The following is an 18,429-nucleotide window of genomic DNA, read 5'->3' as shown; positions in this document are numbered from 1 at the left end:
TCAACAACATGCAAATTAATTTGCAAATTCTCTTTGGCCTGTGACTGCCTATTACATGCCACTCTGAAGTTGTGCCATGGAGCACACATCGCAAATAGGGTCAAGCAACGCCTCATCGTCCTCATTTTGCATCTTTATGGGTGCAACACTGGCATGTTCATTGATTTTTAAATGTTACATTTGCTGCTGTTTGAAATGCTGAGGGGCGTGTTACATGTCCTGGCAGCTCATTCAACACTGTGCTGACTGATGATACACTATGCCTTGGCGGCTCTCATAGAATGCCACCCTGCTGTAATATTCCTGCCCACCCCTGTTTGCTATGCATCTACTGTTAAATCCCCAAAGTGCATGGCTCAGTTTTCCTCCCATTTGCATTTTTACATTGTCCTCTTTGAGATGTAATACTCTGTTTCGGCTCTGATTTGTTTATCGTTTTGCCTTGTTTTGGTTCTTGTGAGATGGCAGGGACTTACTGTATATTCCTTTTTTTTTCTTTTGTAAAGCAGAAAATCACTAAATCCTAGTACTGTATCCCTTGAGGTGACTTTTAAGAGTTAATCTGATCTTGACACAGATCAGATCATTGTAAGTGCTTTAGTGTGTGTCATTCATGTAACAACCTCCAAATGAGCAACGTGACAGGATTGTAATCAACGTAAAATTCTGTCCAGTGGGTTCAAAACCAGGCCACACACTTCAGTATGCACACGCATACATGAACATAGGCATTCAGGCAAAAAGCTTAGATACACACAAACACACGTGGTACAAGGTGAGACGCAACAAAAAGGCCTTTGCCATTCACTGTCAGCGCTGTCCTCTATGCGCCCGCAAATGTCATCCTTAATGCATCTGATAGCATACAATTAGGTTGAGATTATGGAAATAAAAAAAAAAAAAACATATCCACCCCCCTCATCTTCTAACTCATGTGGAAGAGGCTGAGCCATAAAGGCAAAGAGTACGGTAAATAATTCCCTAATAGACAGAACAAACAGCTAGGAGCCGACAGGTCAATTGTGATTCCACTTGGGTGCAATTCAGTGTAATATGATAGGAGACACACCAGAGATGGAACACGTGTATGTGTGTGTGTGATTGTGTCCACACGTGTTTTGCCGTATATGATGTGTTCGGCCATGCATGGAAACATTTCAGCTGGGATATTGCATTTTGTCGGAGGCTAAATTTAGTGCAAGGTGTCCCTCCGTCTGCCTTTTAATATCACTGCTCGGAGACAAACCCCTAATTAGGATTTGTCTGCGTGATCCCTCCAGGCATGCCTTTATTCATTTGTGTGTGTTTTTTTGTGTGTGTCAATTTGTGCCCGTGCTTTAGAGTTTGGCATGTACGTTGTGTCTATTTGAAATGCGTGTGTGAGCACATGTGTGTTTGCACAGAGCAAGGGCATTAACCTGAGGCTGATTCATATGGTCCTGCTAAGCTAGTGGCTCTCCTCATAATGCTGAAACGAGATACATTTGTCATAATAGGGATGAGCCAGGCAGCCGGGGCCATATCACAAGAATGGCCAGCCGGGGTCCAGGAAATAAAGTACCTGAGAGACTGTGACTTTTTTTTATCTGTCTGTTTATTTTTTTTTTACTGTCCCACTAATGGCAATCCCGCTCAGTCCATGTGTGTCTGTCTCCTTTTATGTCTTGTTCCCCCTCCTCTGTGTCTCCTTTGCTCTCTTTCCCCTCTCTCCTCTTTTTCTGTTCTTACAGTGAACTTTTTTCCTTTCCGTCCTCAACCCGCCCCACTAACTGTCCCTGTGTCTCTCTTCTCCTCCATCTCCCGCTTGCTCTCCCACCTCTCATGGGGAACAATATATATCAGAGCCCAGCAGAGCCCTGCTCCACTAGTTGCCATGGCAACTGACCATCTCTCGTTCTCTCCCTCTCTCCCCCTCTGTCTTTCTCTCCATCTCCTTCTCTCTATCTCGCCATCCTTTAAAGGAGGGCCTTTAAATTGTAAGTGGGCTGGCTGGCCTCTCTGTGAGTGGAGCAGCGAGGTGAATCATTGGTAAAATACAAACGTTGACCCCAGACGTCTTTCGAAGACGCCTGATTTCTGTCTGCTTTGGGTTAAATATGGCCCGGTGCAAAGACAAATCAATCTATATGACCAACTTATGTTGTAGTATAATATACAATAGCCAAAACTATACGGACACCTTAACATTACACCCATATGTGATCTAATTTCAAAACTATGGGAATTGAAGGGGCACTCTCTTAATTTTGCACATGAAGATCAGCCTGTGAAAACAGTTGTATAATGTCTTCTATGGAGGAAGAGCTTTGTCAAGTCAAGAGAAAATAGCCCCTGATGATGTCATCAGGGTTATCTTGCCTTACAAACTGGGGATTTTTAGAGCATGACCAATACTAGGGACTAAAAGTCAGGATATCTCTGGCATCTTTATTAAAATCATTGGAGTACCCCTTTAAAGCTGCACTAATCAAATATTTTACATTGACAATGGCTCAAATAATTTTGTGTAATGTGACAGGGGTCGCTCGTAATGACAAACCCATGGAGACTTATCATTTTAGTGTCTTTCAGCTCTTTCAACCGTACGTTTCTGGTTCAGTCTCACTGCTCTCATCAACCTTGTTTCCAGCTGTTTTCAGCAAAAAAGCTCTGATAAACCCACCATATGGTACATGCCCAGCACCAAATGACAGAAAGACAAAGTTAGCATCTATCTGGTGAACAAAGTGAAGCATCGAGTAACTACAGTGCCAGATATTTCCCACAGAGGTTGGTGGAAACCAGGCCAGAGCAAAAACAAGAGTGAATATTGGATTCTGGATTGCCACAAACATGACTCAAAATGAATGCTAACATTGCTCTGTGCCTGGTGATGTGTGAATAGGCAACTGTTTAACATATCCGCAACAACAACTTTTATAAGGTGATAATATGTTATGATAACTGCTTTAATGTGCTTCTTAAAGCCTCCACTCTTCTGGGAAGGCTCTACACAATATTTTGGAATGTGGCTGCAGGGATTTGCTGCCATTCAGCCACAAGAGCGTCATTGAGGTCGGGCACTGATGTTGGGCAATAATGCTGCGTTCCAGACAACTCGGAACTTGAAAATGTCCAACCTCCTACTAGAAAAAGTTAAAAGGAACAGCACTTAAAGTTGGAGTTCCTACTTGTGAACTTGGGGATAATTCATGTACCCTGACTTCATGAAGAAGCAGTTGTCTGACGTCACATAACAATGGCAGCACCATGGAAGCGCACATTAGGCTGCATTTCAATCGATAGGGGAGGGGGGTAGGATGTATTTGCAGACTACAGTATTGTATTAGGCTAGTGAATGGAATATGAAGATACGTTTCAGAGTATAAAGGTGCTGTAAAATAATATGTATAATGGTGTTTGTTCACGCATCGTTGTTTCCTCCCCTGTTTCATTTATATATGCAAGGAGGCTGCACTGCTGAGAGTTCAGTTGTGTGTACACTTGCCAAAGAAACATCAGTTTGTCGCGCTCAGCCATGTTTTTTGCTTATGGTTGACATCGTGCACCTGGAACCCTTTGAGGTCGGAAGTCGGACATTTCAACTGGGAAATTCTGACCTCCAACACTGTCTGGAACGCAGCCTTAGGCCTGGCTCTCAGTTGGTTTTCCAGTTTATCCCAAAGGTTGGATTGGGTCGATGTCAGGGCTCTGTGCCTTCAAACTCGGAAAACAATGTCTTTATGGACCTGGCTTTGTGCATGTGGGCATTGTTATGTTGAAAAGGAAAGGGCCTTTTCCAAACCATTGCCACAAAAGGTGGAAGCACACTATTGTGTAAAATATAATTGTAGGCTGAATAATTTTGATTTTCCTTAAATGAGAACTAACTAAACCAAGGAAATCAGCCTCAGAACATAATTACACAAAAATGAGGGGACAGGGTGTGTCCACATACTTTTGGCCACATAGTGTATCTATGAACTGTGTTATATTTTTACTTCTGCCCAACTAACATTTTCCGTTTACAAGGAAAACTAATACGTACACACAGAATGCATTTCTGATTTGGATTTCCCCTCCACCCTACATACACACACACACGCTCACACACCTCCACTCAACCTCAATTCATGGAGGATTCAGCAATATTTCAGAGGGCGACAAGGGCAGGGGAGCCTTTTTCCTGCTGTGGGAATTTATGTGGTATCATTATTTAACCTAATTGCATTGAAGACAAGTGGAGGGCAGCATGCTTTCTCGGAGTGGCGAGTAGCAGGGAAGCATCCATCACGTTTACACACAAACACCACACACACACACGCACACACACTACATGTACATTATGCAGTGTGCTCACATGCACAGACAACATAAAGGAAGCTGTAAGTAAAGAATGGGTATGATGATTGTATATGTAATGTGCATACATGTGGGCATAGACACACACCTCTGAGTCACACACTGACATACATTCATACAAATATATCATGACCATATACAGACATGCTTGCCAGCGTGTCTTATGTCTACTCTATCTCTCACTCCTCTCTCTATCTCTCTTACTCACTCACAAACACATACATACACACACGCACTTACACACTCCTTACCATGCAGAGCAACAAGACAGTTGTCCTCCATCTGTCAATGTTATTCATGAGGAAATGTAGATCTGGGCCATGAGTGATGAGTTCTACAGAAATGGCCCGGCCAAAACCTCTAGGAAAACCACCCAACCCATTTATGAAAAAGATGACTAAATATATAATAACTTGCAACCAAACATCCGAGGCACAAAATTAATGGAAAATTATTGTGCGGGGATTTCGGGAATGGCCTAAGCCCACTTTGTCATGCTTACACCTTCATGTAACAACATTTCCATAATGCACAGTGCAGTTCTGCTGGAGAGAAGGAAAAAAATACTCATATGAAAATGATACATAAGTGATAATTATCAATATTCAAGCATTTAGAGTACATTTCATATAGTTTTTGTATATCTAAAATGTAAACTTAATAAAGCAAAAAGAGTGAGATGGTTCTTTCTTTTTACAGAGTGGGACAAACACAGCCAAACATGCCTGCTTTCAACAGTTTGCAGGTATTTATTATTATGTTATTGTTGTTAGTAGTAGTGGATATCAAAGACAACCACTGTTTTTCTATTAAAGGAAAATGATGCTGACAAATCACCATACAGGTTTTAGTAAAACGTCCATGTTAACTTACTTTAGGTCTTGCCTCCAAATAAAGTGCTTTAGATCATGTGGCTAAACTGTTTTCTTGTTTACAACATGTCTTGTAGCCACCCCAGCAAAACAAAAGCATTGGTCATTTGTTCAAATACTTGATCTGATGCTTGTTAATGGACAGTGGGGACAGGAGGCTGGCGTCAGAGGAAGGATTGTGGCGGTGGAGGGCTGGAGGGCTTTGTGAGTGAGGAGAAGGAGTTTGAATCCATTGTGATCATGGGAGCGGGCGTGAGTGAACCACAGTTCTGGATGTACTGGAGTTTATTAAGGACTTTGGATGATGTACCATAAAGAATGAAATACTGTAGCAGTTTAAGCAGCAGAAAAGGAGAGGGATGAACTGAGGCCAACTATGTTGTTCAAGTGGAAACATAATGCAAATGTAAATATATCATATACAAAGTAATAATTGAAAGTTGTGGAGATCTGTTCTACAAACAGCAGCCAGAGTCTTTTGCTCGGCCACTACGCAGTTCTTGCACATGGCCATGTGCACAGTACTCGAGCATACTCAGACAACTTCATATGGCTAACTACTATATAATTACTGTACCAACAGTGCAATTGTACATTCCAATGATGATAATGTGAGTGAGATCTCTATAAACTGCTGCCATTACTATCACTGTCCCAGTGTGACTTTATTTGATGGCGAGAACAAGATGGTTGAGTGGAATGGCAGGTAGAAAAGCTGCCATGTATCTGTCAATCACACCATAAAGTGGGAGGATATTATCTCTCTCTCTCTCTTTCTCACTCATTGATTCTTGCTCTGTCACAAACTCTCTCTCCCTCGCCCTCTCTCTCGCTCGCTTTGTATGTGGGGATCTCTCCATAAAACATCTGACACTATGTCACCCGGCACCTCGCTCTCTACCCGCAACCCGGACACTGCCATTACACAGATGTCAGACACAGTTGTGATATCATCATAAAAAAGTAACTGCCATGATTTTCGTATTTTATTTTTTGAAACTCACACATACACACACTGCCTTTTCTGTGCTTGTGAGTAAGCAGGGAATGGAAGAGGAGAGGTTCAGGGGGAGTCAGATAGAAGTGCAATTACACTCGCTGATGTGCTTTGGCCCATATTATGATTTTGGGGGATGATAAGACAGCAACAGCCCATACCACCCACACCCACACACACACAGACACACATACACAGACAATAGCCCCGTCTATGATGGATGTCTGGATGCAGACCCACTCCAAGCAGAAAATAGATGAGTTCCATTCCTCTTGACCAAATGGCATATACATCTTAGATGGTTCCAGGACGTGTATCACGTGAGCTCATAACTAGAACTTTACTGGCAGCACAACTGATAACACCGCCAAGGGCTCCAGATGATAAAACCAGGCAGAAAAAAAGCAGCACAGTTGGACATCATAATTTTATTCATGTCCTTCAGTTCATTCAGTCAGGCTTGATTTATCATGTATAATGCTCAGTTTAACCTCCCATGTTGACACTTTTAAAATGAATCCAGTGTGTTCATTTTGAAGCATTCATTGTATGCCGCCAATGGCATTGACAGTGTAACACTTAAAGAACGGGCTTTTTGGGAGTCTGGCATGTGTCTTCTTACCAATTATAAAATGAGTGTGTTGGCACCAAAATCATTTCTGTGCACCCAGTAGATAGTTGGTCAGTATCCATAGTAAGCTATAGATTTCCCACTGGAAGGTGTCACCATTGACTTGTGCAGTATTTAATTTATAATATGTGATTGCCTCTTTACCATTATTATTATAATTATTTAATTTTAATTTTCTACTACATGTATGCACATAAATTCTTATGATTTATCTGAAAAATCAAATCAATTTTCTATTTTTTGGGTTTCTTACTTTTCGAATGCTTTTCTTTTGTATGATGTTTTTCATTTTTTGCTCCAGTAACTGAGGGGCCTGAAGGCTGGGGCATGCTTCTCTGGGCTTCACATAATCAAACATGCATGGGGTTTGGGGTTTGGGGACATTGGAATGGCTGTTCTTTTTTTGTTTGTTTGTTTTGTTTTACTTTAACAGATGTTTCCTTTCCCCTTCAAACCCGCCTCCAGACAGGAGTTGAGTAAACCAATCAGCGCAGGGCCCCGGTAGCTCACCTGGTAAAAGCGCGCACCATGTATCAAGGCTGAGTCCTTACTGCAGCGGCATGTCATCCTCTCTCTCTCCCTTGCCTTTCCCGTCTCTCTCTACTGTCACTGTCAAATAAAGTAGAAACTCCAAAAAGAAAAAAGAAAAAAAACAATCAGCTCGTTTGACACTCAGCTCCACGTTGTTGAGATCTGCAAGCCTGTGCGAACCACAGTTATCCATAACACCTTTCTCTGATGTGTATTGGAGGAAGCTATCGTAGCTGTGTGGCACCATCAAGTTGTATTTAATCCTCCTCTGCTGGAGTATAAACTGCTCTTCAAAAGACGAATGGTTTAGGACACTTGAGACTAAAATGTTCCCAGTTCATCAACTAGCCCTGTCAATAGTCAGTACATCACCAAGATTCTAGTACCACCTTTTTCTCAAGGAGGCACAGATGAATTGAACCCCCTGACCTTTCCCTTAGCCCTACCATCTAGTTACATTTTTCATATTCATGCTCCCAAGACAAATCCTTCTCATTCTGGACATTCCACAACTTTCCTCTTGTGCTAACTTTAGGTCAACATGTCAACTGTTCACAAGATATCTCAAAATAAATAACAGGGCAAACCTTACATTTTAGCCTCACCAGTGGTGAAATAGGTGATGAGCTGGAAATATGAACAAATCTTATATAATAACAAATAGATTACTTTAATCGCAGAGGACACAGGAATAATGAATAATCATCTAGCCACATGTTTGGTGAGGTGACCAGTGAAACAACCTCAAGTCTGTATTACTCTGTATTTTCCAGCCTGGTAAATTTCCTGCCCTGTTCTGCAGCAGTCTGACTCAGGGGCTGTTTCAGGGTGAAATAGCAATTTCCACTTCCAGATGCACATCTATGATTGCCATGACCCCCATCCCTTCAGTACACCCACAAAAAATGCTTTTTGCATTTTAACTTATCGCCTTCTATCTCTCAATCGTTCCAAAGATGCCAGCTCATTCACCTACCTGCGAGTATGCCCATCAACCACTGGAATTTGACTTTTTTGGAGAAATACAAGTGCTTACTGAATGGCTTGTACTTTTCTTTCCAGACTTCTAATTTAACTTTTTTGCGAGTTTTACAGACACCTTTATTCCGAAAGTAACCCCACAGTTTTCTCTTAAAATGTTGATTGCGGACTGATTGTATAGTTTCCTCACGTATTCACTGACATCACCGTGGATAGTCCTAGTCACAACTGCACGCGTTCAAAATAGCCGACTTAAAATGATTTGAAAAAGGGAAGATAAAATGTCTGCTTTTTCTACAAATGAAACATTTCTTCAAGTTAGAGAGTGACAGTAAGATGACATACATGAAGGAAGGGGAGAAAGGAAATAACAAATGAGAAAATGGGAAGGTAGAGGGATGGGGGAATGCAAAGGGAAGCTTGAGGAACACACAGGAGAGACTTACAGCAATCCATTTAATGTGACAGAGAAAGTAAGTGTGAATAGGGATTGTGAAGGTGCACGTGTGGATGGATGTACAGTGTGTGCTGTGTAGAGAAAGGCAACGCTCCCAGGAGAAGTGCATGCCTCCAGCCACACACACACTGAGCCGCCACAACAGCCTTGCCGTGTCTCTCTTCTTTCATGTCATTTCTGTTTTCTAAAGCCATAACCTTACTCTGGTAAATAGGCTAGCTTTAACTTATCTTATATACACTGAGTTGACAGTGACTGTGTGATGAGTGCTAATCTGCAACAAAGTCAGCATGACTTGGAAAAAATGTATTGAATAAAACTTTTATAACATGGGGAAAAAAATAAAAATAACAACCCAACTTTTGTATGTTTCCACTACTACTTTGTACATGCCTTCATATTGTATCATGAGATGTCTGGGTATGGGTGTTTTTAATTTCTTAGTCCGTAAATGGCTGCACACTAGCATTTAGACAACTTTTATGGGGCATATATACATTTTTATGCTGTAAATTCACAGTGTGTCTATCATCAAATATCCAATATTAATTCAAGACTTTGGGGAGAAAGTGTGTAGAAACTCTGGCTAACACTTAGCATACAGACTGTGCCTGGTTTGGTCCTGTGGAGGCCTCTTTATCAGTTAGTATTAGACTCTTGTGGCGTATCTTGTCCTGGTTTCTCTCCATGGCATTGAGGTGAATGTGACACAAGAAGAGGGGTGAGGTGTGAGTTGACTAGATGCAGCAAAGGGTCATGAGAGTCATGCCCAAAACTCTCTCATTAACAGAATGTTAAATTGTTACAGTTGCAGAATTAGTTCCTTCTGCCCATGTAGCCTGTTTGCATTCGTGCTGACGTTACAGTCTGTCGTTCTTACAATGGTAAAGAGCTGACTCAAATAAACCTTTGTCAGTCGTATGATCTTACAGCTTTAACACTGGGAAGTCATATTCCATCACAACAACAAAACTCATTTCTTTTAATCAGCCCTGAGAGCATTGTACCACACACTTGAACCACAGAATCAAATCCCAGAGTCAGTCTACCTTTAAAAGTGTCTAGTCAGAAAAGATAAACACTGCTGGGAGCGTCTTTTTATCTGTCGCTTTGTCAACACAGACTGGTAAAAATCTGCAGAAGCAAAGATTTCAGAGCATGTAAACAATATTCATGAGGAAATTACATAACCACTTGTTCTGCTTTGAGTGATCTGCTATGCCTTGGAATAAATCAGAATGTCACTGAAGGTGTATGACCTTTTGTGTTCATGATATGAATGCTTCTTAAAGAAAGAAGAGGAATGTATAGCCTGAGAGCAAAGAAGTGTTGGTATTTAGCGACTAACATGGTGACAGATCAAGATAGCATGTTTGTTGACAATGCCTCTCCTCTGCTTCAGTGTGAGATAGGTCACCACATTTTTTGCACAGCGGCAAGGGTGGTGAGGATGTGCGTATCCCTGATGGGCGAGGCTGTGTGACAGGTTGCTTCCTAGAGCTACGCAAAGATCCGGTGAAGACATGTGGGTGTAGGAGCCATGTGTCGTAAAGAGTGTTGTGTGCTGAGACGAGTGCCAGCTTTTTCGGCCACACCCTTCCGTGAAGCATCAGGGACGGGTGGAGTGTGGGGCTTATTCTGGCTGAATTTCTGTTCAGGACAGTCGATGAGGTTTGAAATGTGGAGCAGGGTTCTGTTTGTTCCCTTGGCCTCTGCTGAGCACATGGCACATGGCAGCCCACTCAGGATTGACCAGTTACTCACCATGACTAATAGGATAAGTTATAAACTAAGGTTAGGCAACTAAAATATGTGGTTAATGTTAAGAACTCTGATGTACCACAGGAAAGTCAGATGCATTACACACTTATCGACAAACCTCACACTCTCTTTTTCTTCGTCGTTACATGTATGAATATTGGCAATGGATGTAAATCATGAGCTGCAGTTTCATCCACCGTAATTCCTAGAGGTACTGGTCTGAATTTACAGATGGATTACAAATATAAGGAAGCCTCCAGAACAACTTCAATGCTTCTTGGCATAGATTTTCACAGGTTGCTCTGTGGATAAGGGGTATTGTTATTCGGAAGTGACCATTTCCATCAGGATAGAACTTTTTTTTTATCTTATTTAAAAAAGGCCATCACTCAGGAAAACTTTGTATCGATTTGCAGTGACGCCTCTGTAACACCCAATTCAATATTTTGTTGGATGCTAGACAAATGCCTTGGTTCGACTGCAAGATAATTAATGAGACCAACTCAACAGATTTAGTTTGATGACATGTATTGAAATTATTGCAGTAGTGCAGTACAATCTATCACCTCTTACCTGGTAATTTCGCACTGATATTCACAATAACAGAACAGAGTAAAATTACATTTTAAAAAATGGGCCCAAAATATTGAAAATAAGAGACAAAATACACCCCGGGGGATTCGTCTCAGTCTCTATGGTGTCAGCTCACACCATTAAATTGCGAGATTTCAGTGTTAAAATCTCTTACTCTCCGTACGGGACATGCAGAGGAGCAGTGGAGTTCAAGTGTATCCTACCACTTAAGCAGTGTGGGTAATGTAGGCGCCAGGTTTTGACAAGAAAGAAGAATTTGTGGAATATAAAAGAAAATAGCTCTGGTTCTGCTTAATCAATGTTGACACTTTTCATATTTGAGTGAGGTCATGTTTAATTGTAAGTGATTGGGTCAAACATTTTCATCAGGTCAGGGTAGAAAAAGTGAGCCTATTTTTTAAGTTGACATGTCAGTGTCCCAGTACAGTTTCTGAGTGTCACCCTAAGCCGTGAACTGTTTTTTACTGCACAGATTCACAAAAATGACCTGTATAACCTTGTTAGAGGACCATCCTTGTGTTCACTGAACCAGGATTAAAATATATAACCATGTTTTTAATGTCTTACCTAAGCTGTAGTAGTGTCTGCACTGAGCAATGCATTAAATCTGACATTTAGTTATGTTAGCGCCAATTACATCACCATTGAATATTGAGGTGTCTAGAGACCTTCATTATCTATTTCCCAGTCAGCTACATTTCCGCCTTAACTTTATTTGTTGCTGGCAGAACCTTTGGCATCTCCAGTTTAATTTAAAATAGAATGCTGGGGATGTGAGAAAAGCTTGTCCATTCCAATCCTGTCATGCAGGTACTGTATAGGTAGAGTTTAAAGGGCTAACACTCCTAAAGGCAACATAACCTTTTTTTTAAGTTGATATAATTTGAGGAAAATTCAGCCTCAGGGAAGAATAATTTCTTTTGAAATCGTCTTGTGAGCAGTTACAGCCCAGCTGCAATCACTCCCAATACATCAGTCTGGTGTCACACCTACACAATCTCATGTCACAGAGAAGATGAAAATGCCATGAGCGAGTGACTGATACCTGCCCAGATCCTCGCAATGGCTTCTTGCAGGAGGAGAAGACACAGTGCACACAACTGCATGAATAATTCAAGCAGGTGCCAGGGTCTTGTTATTCACACAAGATAAAATGAAGAACAACAAGTACTGCTTCCGCTTTTTTTTTCTCCCCATGATTTATTCAGCGATGTACGACGTTTCAACTCTCCGTCATTGCCCAATGGATACCTTATGAAGAGACGGGAGTTCAGACAGTGTGGACTTGAATTCATGATGGGAACAGTGTGCGTGTTTCTTGCAAGGAAAGTGAAGAGATATTTCCTGATCAGGGAAATCCATGTCACTTGAATGGAATTATTACTTTCAATATGTCTTCTGTGTTTCTATTCTCTGTGCACTACCTCAAACACAAAAAAATATCCAGAATGAAGCGCTAGATCTGGTCGTAATCCCCTAATACATTACACAGACACACTAGTGTCACAGGGACGATGAAAGCGCCTCAGCCAGGTGACTGATACCTGCCCAGATTTTGTTAATGGCGCCATTCTGATGACAAATGATCACGGCAGACAGCTGTAATGCGACTTCATCATCTGCTAGTGTCGTTACATGCAGCCCATCACAAATCAAGCCCTTTCCAAGCCCTGATGAGCAGAAAAAAATAGTTCCTGATGAAATACTTATTCATACAGGTAATCATAAATCTGTAGAAAAATGGAGCAGATATGCACGTAAGTGCCTCTCAGCAAGGTTTCAGTCTTGTCTGCAAAGAAATGATTACATTTATTTTAAAGAAAAATTCTTATTATCAAATAAAGTCTTGGCTTATCATTCTCAAAGAATCCAGCTTTATTTTTTTTTCTCCATATGATGATTCTTGGCACTTGAAGCTTGATAATCAGATGTTATGCTCAATGCACCAGTGAATTTTCCAGAAAAGCAAGTTTAAATTCTCTTCTTTATAAGAAGGGATGCTGTCTGTTACCTATAGAGATTTTTTGAAAGAAGCTCTTGTGCACAGTAGTTTATCAGCTATATTCTCTTTTTTCTCTCTTTGAAAAAGTGTCATCTTTTCATTTAATCCCTAACATGTTCAATAATATGTATCCCACTATTAGTCGATATCATATTCCCACTGATGTATAAATATAAAATTTAATTCCAGGAAGAAGAAGTACAGTTGATTGTCTTACTCTAGACATTCTTATTCTACCCTGTTCCTCCCATTAAGCACAACTATCGATGGATTTTGCAGTTTAATAAGATTTTTGATCTCAATGCAAATATTCAGTTTTCATGCAGAAAGTCGGAGCATATATCTAACTGTTCTTCAATAATAACTCGAGTGGAATATCATAACAATGAGAAGCACAGTGTGTGCATTGAGCAAAGCTCAGAGGCACCAAAGCCTCAGAAAACAGAAGATAAAATACAGTCCATGATGCAGTTTCTTCTTCTGTTGTACAAATGGGAATTATAGATGACATTGGTTTATATCTGTTTCTACATTTTCTCCAATTCTCTCCACCTTTTACCTAACCAGCAGAATAACTTTGATATTTCCCAGAAGGGGTTAACTCTTTACTGTTTTTTGCCGCTGTTGGGTAGAGTACATTTGAGTTGTGATGTGTAATGTAGCTGATTTAGGAAGTATGTTAGGCCCCAGAAACTCTGCAGAGTGAGCAGCAGTTTTAAAAACCAGACCTTTTCAGGTGGCTTCCTTCCATAACGTTAGTGATGCTCTTGGCATGTGGCACGTTTTTGGTCATGTTTTCAATTTAAACAGTCTTTGAAGTTTAGTTTCAGGAGTTTTACTGAATGTGTACTATGTAATGTCTGATGACTTTAAAAACATGCTTACCCAATCTGTGAAATTGTTTATTTATGATAAAGGTAGATTTGCTACCGTTGAACATTAGCATGGAATACAATGTTATCTGATTATAAACTGCTATCAATCTAATAAATTATAGATAGACTATTTATTGAAATTATTATGTTGTTTAGATGCTTTCATTGAAGGTATAGTCACTAATTAGGGGAATCCAGGGTGATACAGCTAATACTGATTCAACAAAGTCAAATTTAAGCACAACAACAGTTCTGGACACTGACCACTTTACTCTGCCGAAAGGGTGTTTTATTTGACTTTTTGTTATTTTTGTTAGTTCATTTTCTTTATTTTTTCCACATCCATGCTTTATTTCCAACACATGCTTAGCGATACATTGTGTTTGTGGTTTAATGTAACCAAAAAGGACACAGGTGATATCACCTAACTTACTTAATCCTCTTGTCCTTAATCCTTTGTGAGACACACGGCCACAATGAGACACAATGAGCCCCCTTCATCATTCCCTATCCTTGGCAACATGTTGAGCCTCGGCTTTATTTCAATGATGTTCTTGCATTTGGTCTTTCTGTATATTTCCAAGGTTGTGATCTTGTTAGGTCGGGAAGATGCTACATAGCATCTTTTTCACATCAGCTCTGGTTTCCTGCCAGCATCAGCATCTGTTATATAGATGGAGTATTGTTTTTAGGCTATATTGCTTGGACTTCCAGATGTTGTGGAGTTTGGAAAACGCACCCTGGGCTTTCCCCAACCTTGCCTTGTTAGCCGTCTTTGTCCTGCTCTCCTTGCTGATAAGGCTGCCTAAATAAATTAAGTTATCCACAAATTTCATTGGCTCACCTTTTATTAAAACTGGAGGTGTTGATGATTCCAATTGTCTGAAGAGACTGTGATATTTTTCCATATTTGCCAATTTATTGATCTAGACAATTCATTAATTATTTTTAAATATTATTTATTCATTTAAACATTTTAGAAAATGTTAAATTATATATAAAATGTTTAATATGTTGGATTTTAGACATTGCTTTTGTCCCCAAAAATGTTGTGTATTTCACTTGAATGGACACAAATAATGCAGACTGTTTGTGCTTTACATGCTGGAATGGACCTCTCAACCATTTGGTCTCATAATTAAAAATAATATGTGTATTTTCTTTTACATTGAGTGAGACCATACAAAGGGTTAAGAAACAGAAAATACATTCTTCCCACATTATGTTGGTTTTTCACTATGAATGATGTATTCCTGCTATTCACAATCAAAAACAGGGAGCACGGTAGTGGCAACACAATAAAAGGGCTTGATTGCTGGTTATTAGAGTGCATTCAACTACCTGAATGGGGTCTGTGAAATGGTAGCCTATGTAAAGTAGGGTTAAATGGAATAATGGACAGAAATGACAGAGAAAAGTTTCTAAAGTAGGCAGAATGCTTTAATTATGTGTCATTACAATAAACAATGCGATGTCACTCTTGATATAATGATGAGCTCTTTGAATACTTAAATATTCCTATTAAAAAAACTGGCACTGTCATAGTCCATAGAAAATAAATCAATAAGCAATCATATTTGCCTCCTATAACACTACTCATACTTCATACTATTGAATGATGTGCGTTATCAATCATCTTAACCTTTACCACAGTAAGGCAAGTGTCAAACAATGCTTAGAAAAAAATCAAAAATGGAAATGTAGACATTCGAATGTGTCACCCATTATTGATTGTACCACAAAGCACAGTCATGGTATGTATGAAATAGACTTTTCAATTTATTTCCAGAAATGCCAGGAAGCAGAAAAAAGCTTATTAATTTGACACAGAATAAATGGAGCTTAATTATACTCAAGTAAGTCCATAGCTTTATTCATTATGGCTTGCAATCGCATAATACCTACAAAAGAAAGTTCATCCAGGAAGAAAAGCAGGGACAAAATGAGGGACATTCAAATTCAAGTTTTATTCTAGCCTCCCTTTATTCCTGTTCGAACAATTTGTCCTCTTTATCACACTCTCACACAGGTTCACATAGAGAGAGAGAAAGAAGCAAAGAGAAATTTCATGATGGTGGGACTATTTGTTCGTGCCAGGAGTTTTCATTATGTTTTTTTTTTTTTTTCGTGACCGGTAACAATTACAATTTAGACGATGACTTTCACCCTCTGTGAGTCAGCAGGGAAAACAGAATAGACCGCATAGAGAGTTGGATGCTGCACAGGGATGGTTGCCACATGACAAGCAGATGGAGAGCACAAACAGGGGTGTATGGCTGGACTTGTAGGTTTGTGGGCCACCTGCGATTTGGATTGAAAGTATCCAGGAGGGAGAATTTGTCAAGCCACCAGGGGGGATAAGTTTTAGGGGAAACGCACAAGAAGCCGAGCCACAGTGGGGGGATCACAATCCTTCTTGTCATAAGAAGAGAAGTGAAGCAGGGCTTGGAGCCTGGTGAGAAAAATCTGGAGTTAGAGCTGTAGACAGCAAGCAACAAATGTCCACATTTGAACCCACAAATGTGGACATCAAAGACAATTGCTTGTTTGGGATCATGCTGCGATGTCAGGAAAGCTTAGGGTGCAACCAAACCACAACTTAACTGCACTTGTTGCTTGTTTGTTTGTGTGACAGTTCTAACAACTTCTTCTGCCAACAAGTTCATTTATGTATATACCTTTTTCTTATACCAAATTCTGCTGGGCATTCATGCACACAAACAAGACCAGTGAAAAACAGAAATAGCTGCAAATGAATTAAAGCTCCAGACTGCACTTTGCCCTTGCTTCATTTTGTTATGCCAGTCTTTCCAAGTATGAGTCACTGCTGGCTACCACATATCAACATCCATCTCTTTATACCCATTCATTTGTGCATTTTGGAATTGTTTACTGTTGGTATTTAAAATTACATTATTGCTTGAATATAAAGACCTTGCATCTCAGAAAGAGAAGGGTCGAGAGCTGCGTTTCCACATGGTCACAGTGAGGTTATTTGGTGTACACCTCAAATGAACCAAACTGAAGGATTAAATGCTCAGGAAAAAAGGACTACTCCAAAATTCAAAGTGTGTACACCGTGAGCCACGGACTTAAAGAGAACGTAGTCTAAAAACAAAAGTAGATGTCAAACACAGATGTACATGGTAAAGTACATAGTACAGGTTTACATAGTACATAAAAAAGTAATATTGTTCTCAACACGAAAACAACAACTGTAAAAATGTCTGACACATGTTTTAGTGTGAGCTCCTGCCGGCTTCGGTTCACTTTGTTCAACTTTGACTGTGTAGGATTTGCAAGGAAATATAATTCCTTGGGAATCCTGGGATGATTTTTTACATGCATACATGAAGTTTGTATACTTAAATTTACAATTTGCTGCAACAATTGTAAACTGTCTTGACAGTGCTGACCTTTGGGGAACGGAGAGAATCCAAAATGGAGGTAGCTAAGTAATCATAGTAGCTGTGTCACACCATCTGATTTTCTGTAACCCTGTTCTGCCGAACAAGAAGCAACACAAATAGAGCTTAATTCCTTCATTATATCCATTTTGACCAACACAACTAACCACAACCAACGTAGCCACTGCACAACCTGCAAGTAAAATGGAAAATGGATTTTGCTGTGAAACTTGTGAGACTGTACAAGAGTGTGTAATCTCCCTTCTACATGCAACTACTGAAACATAATGTATTCATGGGTAAACAAGAGTTAAAGTGTTGATTTCCAACTATTGTCTTTGTTTTGACATTTCATAGTCAGCCACATTCAATAGAAAATGAAGCTCTGCTGAGTCTGAGAACCCGTGTAAATATCCCACCAGAATGAAATATAACCCAGATTTGGACAAGCTGAGAAGCAACTGCTATTTTACTTGGAGTAAGACATTTTGTATGCAAAGAAAAATAAATTACCTCAAAGGAGCACTGGGGCTCTACGTGGACGAGGCTTTCCACATTTATTGGAATTTTCTCACTACTATCATCAAAAGCCTACAAGTCAGACATGACAAATGTTAAATTTCACACGCATATTCCTCAAAACACACAGCCTGGCCTTTAAAATTGCATTCTCACTGTGATGCTTCATAGAACTCTTTCTTACTTTTTGCTACTAATTTATACACAAACCTTTCAGAACAAAATCATTCCCCCTCAAAGAACATGAGAAGGGCTGATTTCTAACAATAGCACAACAGTAAACTTGAGATTATTAAGGCTAGCACTGAAGCAAAACTTAAAACCTCCTAGTATGTGATGAGCCATCAGACGACGCACACTTGAAGGCAGGCAGCATGTCAGTAAGCCTGGCCTAAAACAAGCTCCTGTCACCTGCCTCCAGATGAAAGTCTACAGTAGCACTGCAGCTGAAGTTGTCCCAG

This window comes from Siniperca chuatsi, linkage group LG24, assembly GCF_020085105.1.
Source record: "Siniperca chuatsi isolate FFG_IHB_CAS linkage group LG24, ASM2008510v1, whole genome shotgun sequence".
NCBI lineage: Eukaryota > Metazoa > Chordata > Actinopteri > Centrarchiformes > Sinipercidae > Siniperca > Siniperca chuatsi.
Note: the sequence above shows the minus strand (reverse complement) of the source record.